Raw genomic sequence first — 13,325 nt, forward strand, 5'->3', positions numbered from 1 at the left:
GGAAAGGAGGTAAGAGAAAATACACAGGCATAATCACTGATGCACTGAAGGATCTACTGAAATAGGTGATAACAAGATGTTGTATCAGTGCCATTCTAACAGGCAAGTTTGCATCAGCCACCTGTTAAGGATGATCAGTAAAGCCAACAAGAACAGAGTTCAACACTTGCTGAGGTGCTAAGGAGACAGCCCAACCTGAACTGTTAGCCTTGACAAAAAGATTAAAACACCCAGAATGAGGGTCAGAAATACTCACAAATATATGAGACATAGCAAAAAGTGAGAGACATCTTCAAAGCTTGAGAGAGGAGCAACAAATGTCACAAAATACTTCAATACATAAGAGCAGAGAGTCTCCAGAAAAAAATGGCCTAAGTATGATATAAAGCTGAGCTAAGCATCTGCAGTAATGGAGGAAATATAGCATTACTCAGACCCCAGTGAAGGAGTTTGGTACCAGAGGTAACCCAGGAGCTGTGAATGATCCTATGGGACACAAAGAAACAGAATGAGAAACAACCTGCACCATAACCCAGTCCTGAGTCACCTGAAGCCAGCATCTAATCGTCTTTCAGAGGCTTCTTCTGACCAGTGCAACAGCTTTGAACTGATTAATAAGTTGAAAATTGGTATGCAGGCTTTAATTCATGAACTTGGACATTTAAGGGTCTATGAACCAGGAAAGCACCCTCAGAGAGCAATGGTTTAAAAGCCTAATTCACTCCTCTAGTATTTTTAAAAATTATTTGGGATTTTCTTTATAGCAGCTTTCTGGACTGCAAGCCCAGCAAGCTGGAACTGTGTGAGCAAGAAAAGACTCCCAAGCACTGACCATACAATTGCATGTTGTAAACCCAAATATTATCAGGAAAGAAAGGACTGCAACAGGAAGGTACCATGAAATTCTAATAAAATGAAAAGTCCTCTTTTTTCTCCTAAGTACAATTACTACAGTTTTAGTGAAATAAGTAATGAGAAGTTTAAATGAACATAGACATAGGTAAATGGCTTAAAACAAGCATGAACTCACTTTTTTCATTAGGCATTGCCACTAATTTATTTTTAGAGGAGAGCTCATAGATACAACCTAGCCATCATATAGTTTAAAAGAAAAGAAGATGTATGTAATGGAAGCTAAAAAAACATCCATACAAAGATCAGAAGCTTGTTCAATTCCCCATGAAAAGTGCACGCAATTAAAACTGTAGTTATCAAAAGTCAAGCTAAGAAGCAGTTTTTTTTTTCAAAACAATGTAGTAGAAGGGAGTAAATTCACATGCATGCCAGCAGGAATGTCAAAACAAAACTGAAATCACAAGTTGGTAAAGCAGCTGTTGCAATCATCAGATTTAACAGGCACAGGATACAAAAAACCCCCTAGTTTCAAGCTGTAAAGTATAAACTCTGGTCTCAAATGCTGTTTCTGTTCCAATATGAATAGCTGACAGACAGATCCACCAAAATCTCACACAAACCTCTCAGAGCCTTTGAAAGCAAAGGCACCAGATAAATCCTGTATATTCTGATGAATTGTAGATGTCATTTAAGTCTGGTAATCCACCACCCAAAACATCTGGAAAAACACTGGGTACCTGCCACTGCCAAGAACAGATGGAAACACCCTCTATAATCCCAAACAGGGTATTAGCCCTGTCACATGCCTGGGCAGCCCCCTCAGCTCCCAGCACTGCAAGGCAACAGCCGGATCCAGGTGCTCCCAGCAACTCTGCAGTGCTGCACTGAAAACTGCCGGCTTCGGATGAGCCCGAGCTTGGAGCTGAAGGTGCCAGAGCTGCAATGCCTCAAGGAACAAGGGCTGAGAGCTGCTCTAGCACTGCTCTCTTCCATGAAAAGGAGTGATCTGGTTGCCCCAAGTGTTTCTGAAAAGTCTGTTGTAAAAAACAAAAGAAGATAAAACAGATGCTTTTCACGCTAAGAGGAGAATGAAATTCAAATGCATGAGAAGATATAAAAAAATTCAAAATGTTTAGGACTGTAGGGCTAATATTAACTCAAACCTTATTAATTTAAACTTTGGATATGTTAATCCTAGATTATTTCTTTATATACTTACCTACAAAGGATTGCCTACACTAGGATCATGGTTTCACTTCAGTCATGCCAGAGACAAATGTAAAATGTGCAACAAAGACTAAGCACTGACAAAAAGGTTTCAGCCTTTAGCTGCTAGATCTACTATCTTATTTCACTGGCTGAGCTATAATTAACTTTTAGTCAGCCACCTCCATCATGAAAATAGATAATCATGGACTCTTTTTCTGTGAGCCCAGTTTTAGCTTTAACAACCTTTCTAGCCTCTCAGAATTTTCAGAGGCTAAATCAGATTGGGAGGGCAATGACCTTTATGGTTCCTCAGCAGAATTTCAGTCCAGTCTGCAGGTGTAATGCATTATCTGCTACCATGTATAGAATAGGTCTTCTCAAGATACCAAGCCAAAATCATTGCCAAGTCCATTCACAAGGTAAAAACCCCAAGCTTTTGCAAATTTCCTTACATTAAATGAAATGCATGTAGTCAAATGTAGTCCCAAACTGTCAGTGGACAAGGAATTGGCTGGGTGGTGGCACTAAAAGAGCTGTGGTCATCTGTTCAATGTCCAGGTGGAGACCAGTGACAAGCAGTGTTAGGTGGTCTCAGCTGGGACCAGAGCTGTTCAATGTCTTTGTCAGGGACAGGGGGATCAGGTGCATTCTCAGCAAGCTCACAGATGACAACAAGCTGTGTGGTGTGGCCAACATGCTGCAGGGCAGGGATGCCATCCAGAGAGATCTGGGCAGGCTTGAGAAGTGGGCCTGTGCAAACCTCATGAAGTTCAACAACGTCAAGTGCAAATTCCTGCACCTGGATTGGGGCAATCCCAAGCATCAATACAGGCTGGGCAGGGAACAGACTGACAGCAGCCCCAAGGACAAGGACTTGAGGGTGCAGGTTGAGGAAATGCACAGCATGAGCCAGCAAAGAACACTTGTAGTCCAGAAAGCAAACAATGTTCTGGGCTACCTGCAAAGCAGTGTGGGCAGTAGGGTACGGGAGAGGATTCTGCCTCTCTATTCCACTCTTGTGAGTCCCCACCTGGAGTGCTGCATCCTGCTCTGGGACCCCCAGCATGAGAAGGACAGGCAGCTACTGGAGAGGGTCTGAGGAGGGCCATGAAGATGACCAGAGGGCTGGCACACCCCTCCTATGAAGACAGGCTGAGAGAGCTGGGGTTGTTCAGCATTGAGAAAAAACTCCAGAGAGACCTTACAGCACTTTCAAGTACCTAAAGAGGGCCTACAGGAGAGCCAGAATGACATTTTATAAGGGCTTGTAATGACAGGACATGGTTTTAAATTGACACAGGGCAGGTTTAGATTAGATGTTACAAAGAAATTCCTTACTGTGAGGGTGTTAAGGCACAGGCTGCCCCATCCCTGGAACTTTTCAAGGCCAGGCTGGATAGATCTCTGAGCAGCCTGGTCTCGTGGAAGGAGTCCCTGCCCATGGCAGGGGAGCTGGAACAAGATGAGCTGTAAGGACCCTGGTGCTCAAACTCAAACATGATTCTATGATCATTTTTTTCTGTCTCATGCCAAACAGGAGGGCACCTGCATAGCTCCTCTTGCCTGTAGCTGTCTCTCAGAGGCACTTTATGAGAACAGCACAGTGAAATGGCCATGGCACTTCCACTGCGATGATCCTCCCTAGTTGCAGCAGAAGGATAAAATAAGCTGTATTAACCTTACAGGAAGCAAATATAAAAAGGAAAGCAGGAGGAGGGCTAAACACATTCTTCTAGTTTCACCTTTCCTGTGTAGAGCACAGCAAAAGCTCATGCCAACACTTACTGTGACCCAGAAATGCACAGCAACCTGAAAAGCTGCCTTCAGCACCATCATTTCTGGTCCCACTGTGATGGAGCAAATACTAGGACAGCTCTCTATCACAGCCATCTTGTTGTCACACAGCAAATTTCAATCCCTGTGACACTGAAAACTGTCCCTACAGTTCTCAGGTTAAAACAGTCATTCTATTCTAGACTCAGCACAACTACTGTATAAAAACTTTACTGCTATTTTTTTCATTTTTCAACAAAATGGAGTCCAAATTTAAGGCCAAATATCTATCTTCTAAGTATTCTTATTAGTCAATAACCTAACATTTATTAAAATGGCTTTTGTTGGTTTGGTTTTATTCTACAGATACTCAAATAATTTTCAAAAATTATCTTCCATCTTTCAAAATCTACCAAAATTCAATTCTGCTTCAGATAGTATTGCCATGTACAAATTTACACAGAGAAAACAAGCCCATCTGATTCCAGAACAAATGCTGGTCTCTCAGCAGCAGCAGGTACAATGGGAAAATAGAGCTCTGACTACTGACTGGATTTTGCATCAGATTCTAACATGCAGGAACATGTATTTTGTAACATCCACCTTCAACTCTATTTCCACCAGCACTACAGTAAGAAAAATCCTTATTCTCTTTGTATAGATAAAAGCAGCTAGCAGAACCTAACATGGCATCACTACTTTAAAATTAAGCTATCCATTCTGGATTTTTTCTTCTCAGGTGCAGTTATTTTCTCTACCAAAGCCCACACGTACTGGGGTCTTCTTACAAAGGTCATACCAAGCCCCATTAATAAAGAAAAAAGACACACACATACATTGCACCCTTGATAAACAGTAATGCAGAGAAAAATTAACCTCCTCATAAATATTCATTTTTGTTCACTCAAGAACAGTTTTCTACTTGACTGAAGATAAGCACTAGACAATCTAAGAGAATTTCTGTGCATTAACAGAAGGTTAAATAGAAGGTTCAAAACCAGAATCTTGAACTCTTTTGGATTTTCTGACTAACCTAGCCATGCCCCCAAATGAAAGGAACTAATTTTCTGTCTTTAAGTCTAGCTAGACTCTTCTAAAACCAAATTATTGCATAAGATTCCCATTATCTCCAGGAAGTTTTCAGAATTTCCATATAGTTAGATCTGAAACTCAGCTCTGAATTGCCACTGCAGCCAGAGCAAAGTCCCAATTTTATCAGCATCTAAACTTCACTTCCTTAGTTTTCAATACCTTTGCAAATACAGAAATAAAAATAAAATAATAATAACAACATAATTTCTCCTTTTAAGGATCATGACATATATCAAGACCTTAAACATCCAGCCACAAATTAGTTCTCAATTTTAGATTATCTGAGGCTGTTTCATGATGATGAAAAGCTTCAACTAGATCTAAAAATACATTTCTGTAACTGGAATTCAAATCCGCACTTTAATGAATATAGTCAGTGAAATGTTTCTGTTTTAAATAATTAGACCCCATCTCAGTCTCTGCAGAGTTGTTGCATGTGGCAATGCTAAGTCTATTAAATATTTATTTTCACTGTATTGTAAGAGCTTATGTTATAATTTTTTAACTTTTATTTTTAACTTGTTAGAAACTCAGAGAATTCCACAGCAGTACTGTCATAGCCATCACAGTTATAATTAAGCTGTGAATTCAAACACTTATTAAGTTTTCACTAATAAACCTTATTGCCAAGTGCTAGCTAGTTATTCTGACCCATTAATCCCCAATGTCTCACACAGATTACTTTTTTTTTAAATAATTGCTTTGCTCTGGAAATAGGAATGGTTGACACTTTCCTAAATTGGAGACTTTCTACTCAGGAAACAAAGTAACTCCTCAGTGAGACATTCCAAATGGCAAATGACAGCTACATAAACAAACATATGGCAAAATAACATCAAATGGCCACTCAGAAATCTAAGATGTTCTTCTCTCACTGGGCTTTAGGCATCTCTCATATTTAAGGAATTTCCTGTGTGGCATACTAAGCAAACACACCCACTCTGGCCTCAAAGAAATACCACAACCCATTCCCTGTGTTGAAGAGACACTCCCGATTTTTCTCCTTTGCAGGGGATATAAAGTATCTGATGCAATAACTAGGGAGTGAGGAAAGTGAAAAGAAACAGTTCCAGGCATCTCATGTTATGAAACAAACAGAAATTAGAAAAGTAAGCAAAAGTAGTCATATATATGACTTTAGTCAAATCCTGGGAAAAATAAAAGATTAGAAGCATACACAAAGTTGTCTGACATAAATCCTGACATAAATGAAACTGCAGCTTAACTTACTGGTAAAGTTCCTGGCAAAGAGGCATCAAAGAAAGATACCAAAGAGTTGGGAGGTGCTGCAAACTGGACTTGGGAACCAGAGAAGAGTTTTGAGTTCGAGCTGATCTGTGCATGAATTTCCAGCCCCACAACTGGTACCCACGGAGCAAGGCTGAAAAGGAAAGAGGGGAAGGGAGAAACAATTTAAATACAGATGATGTTAAAAACCATGGAAGCCTAGAAATAAAGAATTAGGAATGTTTAATTTATGAAAAAAAATTAAATTGTAATTGTAAAAATATTGTAAACAATGTTGCAAATACATCTACACTGTAATAGGAAAAGCTGTGCTGTGATACTGGAGAACAGAGGCTGCAGGGACTATATGGCAGTGTTCATTATATGCAAAAAAGAATGTCATAAAAAATGTAATAGCTTAAAATTTTTAACTTTTCCTTACGCGAGAAATCTCAGAGAAATTAATGAGGCACACTTGCATGCTGGATGAACCCTAATTTGGTGCCTTGTGAAAATCCCCAAATCATCATAAATATGAATTACTTCTCAGGTAGTTTGATAAATCTCCAACAGACAGGTGGCATAATAAATTATGTATTCTCTGTCAGATAGACACTTGCATGCTGGGAAAGGTGGCTCTCCAGAGCAGCGTTAGTAGAATATTAGCATAAACATTAGTAATCTGGTAATAGAGAAATCATCATTTCAACTAGAGAGCTACTGTTCTCTGAATGTATTCTGAGAATAAAGCTTCTCCATATCATCGAAAAAGTAATTGCAATTCTCACATCCATAACCTTTATATGGACAAGAGAAAAAGGTCACCTTTACAGTATGAATTGCTTGACAGTTTCTGTAAGTAATTATCTGGCCTTGTCCAAATGAAGTGGCACAAATAATATTTCACTGATGAAATCGCATTTCTGTGGCAGAACACTTCAGCAGTATGAGTACCCAGACAGCTATAGGAGATAAGCATGCTATGGAAAAACATCAAACAAATATATCAAGTACAGTGTTCCTTCCAAAGGCGAACATTCTACACTGCCAAGATTTTAGTTCTCCATCTGCCCTCCAACAGCTGAGAACATCCCTACAAACACCAATCTACTGATGCAGATGCCACTTATACTGATGCTTTAGGAAGAAGAATATCATCATAAAGATTAAGGTTCAGGTATTTAAAGAAGTTATACATTTTCTTCAACTGAAACAGTATTAGTCTTAAGTATTTTCAGTGACAATACAAATGCCTCAAGGTTTAAGAAATAATGAGGGCTCTCTTTTACATCTGGGAGACAAATTTCAGAAATGCCTTTCTGTCATATCATGGCATTAAAAATTACACCAGGTTTTGCCTAATCAGTGTGTTGGCTTACACTCAGAGGTAAAGGTAGGTGCACCAGTCAGTCCTTCAACAACACTGATGCAGCACCTGGGGCTTCCTGCCGTGTTTGTTCACGGGTGGTGTCGATCTGTGTCTCTACAGAACCAGCAGCACTCTTCAGCCGCTGTCTGCACAACTTTCCTTTAGCGATCAGCTGTGCAGACACCGTGGGACACCAGAGAACAGGAGAACTCGTCCAGGCCGTGACTTTCAGCTGCAGCAGAAACAAAACGCTCTGCTTCAGGCACGCCGCCCGTATCTCACAAGGGAGACAGTCTCTACTCCACGGGGAGAGAAAGCCCCTTTTGGGCCAGAATAACCTGGAGGACGCGCTCCTGTGGGCCGGAGCAGCCCGGCCGTAGCTCCCCGCACAGGAAGCGCTGCCCGAGCCGCGGCGACCAGCGCCGCCTGCACCAATGCCTCACGCACTCGCACGCCGGGATGGACACCGGGATGGACACCGGGCCCGCCGCTGCCACCGCCGCTCCCTGCCCAAACCCGGAGCCGGGCTGCAGGCACAGCCAGCTCCACCGGCCGCTCTCCCCGCGTAAAATTTTAAAAACAAGTGATTGGCATTTTTCACATCCAGGGCATCTGCAAACATCTTTGATGTTTACATAGCTACATTGGACAGATAACAGAATTGATGGCATTCCATCCCAAGCCTGCATGTGGGGCTTAAACGGGAATGAAGATGAGGTGCTGTTGCTTATGTCACCTGTGCTCTGTGTCAGCGACTGCCACCAGAGGCTGGTCACCCTCACACACCAGTGAGGAGGCTCTTCCAGCAGAGGACAGCGGTGCACAGCAGCGCTTGAAAGTATCCCGGAAATTTACGGCCTCTTGTCTTCCCAAGATCCAGTATGAGATGCTGCATGCTTCTGAATCATGCAGAAGATAATTCACCTAATTAAATAATTTAAGAAAATGTCTTACAAACAGTGTTTCATAGCACTGATTTTTTGATATGTTTGTATTTTTAATAAATTACCTGGAGGATGTATAGTTACTTGTACCATATATCTTTTAAAAAGTACTTTGTCACATTCCTTTTCTTGGGAAATAGCCTGTCCATGTACAACAAAGAGTGACCAAGAAAAAATTTCCTTTCCAATAGAGAGGACCTGACCACAGGTCATCTTGTACTTGCTGTGGAGATGGAAAGAGCATTGGAGTGGCCTTTTTCCTTCTCTCCTGTAGGAAACTTCTTCACATATTAATACAATATATAGTATAATTCCCTGTGTAGTAGTCTTTGAGCCAAGGAAATATTTAAGAACTTTTGATAATCCTGATTTGAGGAAAACTCCATTTTCATTTAGACTTAGTAGGGGCATATGCAATGTCTTGTGATGAAAAATGCTTTTCAGACTGAATATTTAGTACATGGTTTTTATTTCTGCAACAAATTTATTCTCTTTACAATTGTCCTCCATGAGCTCTGGATGTAGTTATTTTCTGATATTTTCTGTGGAGGGATTGGCAGGTCACTTCAACCCAGCTGTCAGGATGGGTTCTAAATATAGCCCAAAGTGTTTCTGCTGGGGTAAAAATTGTAAATTTCAGATTATTTGACTTTCTTTTAAGTCTGTTCTCCTGATGTAATAGCAGATTTCATAAATAGTTGCTAAGAAGTTAAAACCTAATGAATATTAAAGTCATGTTACTTAAAGCCTTACTCTGCCTTGATTGCATGGACTTCTGCCCTTTGCACATATCATTTAGAAGGGGGCAGACAGCACAAAAAGGTTGAAATCCATCACAAGCAATTTTTCTGGAACTTTTAGTTGTTTTACAGAGGTAGGAAGACTGGGAAGTGCCATTGTGCCTTTTTTTGTGATTTAAATTATCTCTCTGTTATTTTAATTCTGTTCTCAGAAACAAATCCCGTTAGAAGAACCTTTGCAGCCTTCTGCCAGTAACCAAGTAGGTAATAAATGAAAACCCACACATCCATATGCAGGAAGCTGGTCAATCACAGGGAATAATTGCCTCTCCCAGCAGCTTGCTTCGAGGTGGGAAAGGCTACATATTTGTTCCTTGCTGCAGTGTGTTTATAGATCATGCTGTGGCTTGGAATAGGAAAATAGCACTGCATAAAGATTTGTGCTATGATAGTTCAGTACTATGTAGACTCATATCTTAGAGAGGGTAGACTCAGGGGACAGTTTGCTCTGAGTCTCTTGTTACTGTAGGAATTTAACCAATGTCTGAGAGGAAATTGGAATTTTGCAGAAAGCAAAAACCCAACAGCATATCATTTAAGACCACAAGCAGTCTATCCCATTTATTTGAAAGAAGATCCCACTGAATTTTAGTTTCTAGGGTCTGGGCTCTAAAATCTGTTTTCTTGCAAGTCATCCTTAGCACACATACTTACTCCTTTTGGGGACTGTGAGGTCTCCTTTTGGTACAGCAGGGAATGGGATATTCAGACTGGGGTGTTTGTTGGATACTTCACAGGCTGTCTGCAGTGTCTTGTTTCAAGCATGTGAAATAAGGAACAGACAGGAGTCTCTGCTAGATTTTGAAGCAGAGGTTGTGACTTTTGGAAGAGTAGGTCCATAGGCTGTCAAAAATTCAGACATTGGCCTGCAGGGAAGAGTAACAGAGCAAATTGCTAAGTCTGGAAGCAAACTATGGTGAGAGATGTTTTCAAACTTTTAGGGCCCTAGGATCACCTCTATACCTTGAAAGCCTTTTTTTTTTTTTCTTCTCTGTGGGTATAAAGAGAGAAATTTTCTTTTTTTCCTGCAACTTTGAACTAATAGTGGCAATGAACTGTTTCAGTCTGGAATATGGATTCAACTTATCTATCTACCTCTAATGGGACATGGCAAACACAAAAATGTGGACTTGATCTTGAGGATTGGGAAAGGATATTGACCACAGGAAAGAGTATTTAGGGACCTAAGAGGGCTGCCTTGTGTGACCTGCTGACCATGTGGGTATGCATGCATGCAGTGATAGATTGGGTAATGTGATCAGCCTCATGATTTGAGGGTTCTTGTATCAAAGTGCCATCAAGTTCCTAATTGGGACATAGTGCCATTTTATTTTATTTAGCAAAATTGTTATAACTCATGAGTTGAAAAATAAGGGCCAGAGTCAGATAGGAAATAAAACACCACAAGAAATATGTATGCACAAGCAATTTCTATAAACAGTAATGAAAACATGTAAGTTACATACAGGTCCTGGTGCAGAAGGTGAATTTAAGCCTCAAGGCTGTGTCATTGAAGAGAGCCTTGGTTCAGCCATGGTAATACCTGTGTGTTAGCACCTTTCTGTGCTGGTTTCACCTGGCGTGCCTTGCCTGGGAGTGCTGCTGAGCATTGGCTACATCTGTGCTTTGAATCAGGTGCTGGCAATCCCGAAGCTCTCACTTAGGGCCACAGTACTGCCCTTTGTCCTGGCATCCTGAGATGGAAGTGGTTACTGGGCTTGTTTCAGCTGAGGTCTGTGTAAACCCATTTGGCAGAGGCAGTGTTTGAGGAAGTCCAGTGCCACTAACTTTGTCTGAGGGTGAGTACTACCCTAATCTTATAGTTTAATAAGTTAAATCCTTATTTTTCCAGTGTGGACTTCCACTGTTATAGGCATAAGGGGATTTTCTAGCATATCACTGCTGTCTTGGTATTGCATCTTGATTAAATTGTTGGAAAATCTACATTATGAGCCTGTGCTACCTTTAGTATGACTCCTAGTTGCCTAGGGATTAGTTTCTTTTAGTTGAAAATCAGTATGATTTACCTACAGGGTGAGCACTCCATTAGATTTGGTTCTGCTGTAATGCACAATGTTTTCTAAATGTTTGAGTTATAATTCTGGAACTGTGTCAGGTTTATACTTAGATATAGCTCAGTCTATAAGGAATATGTTATAGTGGGGTTTTTTTATAGTATATTTTCCAGCAATGGAAACAGCAGAGGCTAGGCTAAATCATCTGTATTAAAGTCAAATAAACTTATTGTGAGGACTTTCTGTGATTATTTTGCAGAAGGAAGTGATTGATAATATTTCAGGTGATCTAAATTTTATTAGTATGTTCTCTCTAATTGTATTGGTATCTGCAAGAAAACCTTTAAAATGTCTTTCTAGCTTTTAGTTTTTTACTTCGGTCCATTTAGAACAAGGAAGAATAGAGGGAAAAGCATGTAGAAGTGAGACTAATTTATTCTTGTATTTCATTTGCATTGCATTTTTGTGTAATGTTCTTCTGCTTATAATTTTCAACTGAAATTTTCAAAGAGCTGTTATGTCTGAGGCCTGTTGCTTCCTAAATTAAGAGCCATAACTCTTGTTTTGCAGGCTGTCTATGACTTTATATATATATAAAAGTCATGGATCTAACATTTCAGCAGTTTCACATAACTGATACTCAAACAAGAACTTTTGTATTCTCAGTTATAAGATTCCAGCTGAAAGCCCAGCCTAGGAAAAAAATATACACAAAGATCTATGCTAAACTTGTTAAAGGAGAAAAAATTTAGCTGAACAGTCAAATTGGGAATATGCATTAAAGTGTTTTCCCTGACTAGGAGATGGTATTAGGAATCAGCAAAGCCTTCAATTATTATTGACTTCTCTGTCATGAATATCAAGTGAAGGAATAGTTTGAAGGAGTTGTCAAACAACGTAATACTGGGAGTAAGCTGGTTATAATAATGTCATTAGTTTAGTTTAAAATTAATTTTTAAAATCAAAACGAATCTAAAGATAGTCTGAAATGTTAAATTCTGTCAAGCTGCTGCTTATAAGAGAGTGACTTCTTTAAAACATGAGATTACTAGTAGGTTGAAGCCAATCTGAAAAGGTGATATTTAAAAAAAATTGTATTCCACAACTTAGCATGATGCTTCTAAGGGCTGCCTTTATTGTTCTTAACACTAAGGATTGATTTTAATTGTCTAAAGCAATAAGAATGTGAGCTAAAACTGTTGTCCAGATGGAACTTTGTGATTTATTCCTTCACTAAAAGCACAGCAGAAATGTAAATGAAGGAAAATACTGCAGGTAACTGTTCCAAAGCTTTGAATAAAGTTCCTCATCCTGAAGTGAGACAGCCCTATCCTTTCCCTTTGAAGGAATAGAAACTTCTGTTTTACTTATTTAGGATTCTCTTTACTTAGGAGATTTTTTTTTTTTTTTTACTTATTTAGGATTGATTTAACTCATCCTGAAGTGAGACAGCCCTATCCTTTCCCTTTGAAGGAACACAGACTTCTGTTTTGCTTATTTAGGATTCTTTTTACTTACTTAGGATTTTTTTTTAACTTATTTAGGATTGATTTAGGAGTTAGCTAGTTATTTTCAAAACTTTTTGTGTATTGCTTACCTTCAAATGTATACACCTATACATTGTGTTATGTTTAACCCAGGCAGGCTTGAGGAGCACCTGATGTGTCTAGCTGGATATAATGTTTTCACTCTGGAACATAAATTTTTCTTTCTTTAATTGCATAGTTGCACTGCTGTCTTCATCTTCACACAGTGCCTGTAGCATTCAAAGCAAAATCTGCTTTATGTTGCGCTTTTTAGTAATAAGTGACAAGAATGTTTATGATGTGTCTGGCTTTTTTTCCCCTCTGTACTGTATTTATGCCATACCTATGTGCTTGGTAACTTTTCTTACAGTGAAATAAAAAATGTAAACATCACTTCTTCCTGAGAATGAAAAGAGGGTGGCAGCACCCCTGAAATTAAACATCCATCTCACAATTTGATGCAGTTTGGGGGTTTTTATGTGTTTTTTTTTTTTTCTGGTTTTGTTTTGTTGTTG

General features: G+C 39.6%; 1 protein-coding gene across 1 annotated transcript in view; it reads right to left on the reverse strand.

The window, feature by feature from the left end:
• GATB (glutamyl-tRNA amidotransferase subunit B) overlaps positions 1 to 6,315 on the reverse strand; it is a 40,046-nt gene extending 33,731 nt beyond the window's left edge. Inside the window, exon 1 of the mRNA XM_039700216.1 lies at positions 6,160 to 6,315. The gene's annotated coding sequence lies outside the window, so the exon portion shown is untranslated. The remainder of the gene's footprint in view (positions 1 to 6,159) is intronic.
• Between the last annotated feature and the right edge of the window lie 7,010 nt (positions 6,316 to 13,325).

The sequence above is a fragment of the Passer montanus genome, unplaced genomic scaffold, assembly GCF_014805655.1.
Source record: "Passer montanus isolate IOZ18808 unplaced genomic scaffold, ASM1480565v1 scaffold14, whole genome shotgun sequence".
Classification (NCBI taxonomy): Eukaryota; Metazoa; Chordata; class Aves; order Passeriformes; family Passeridae; genus Passer; species Passer montanus.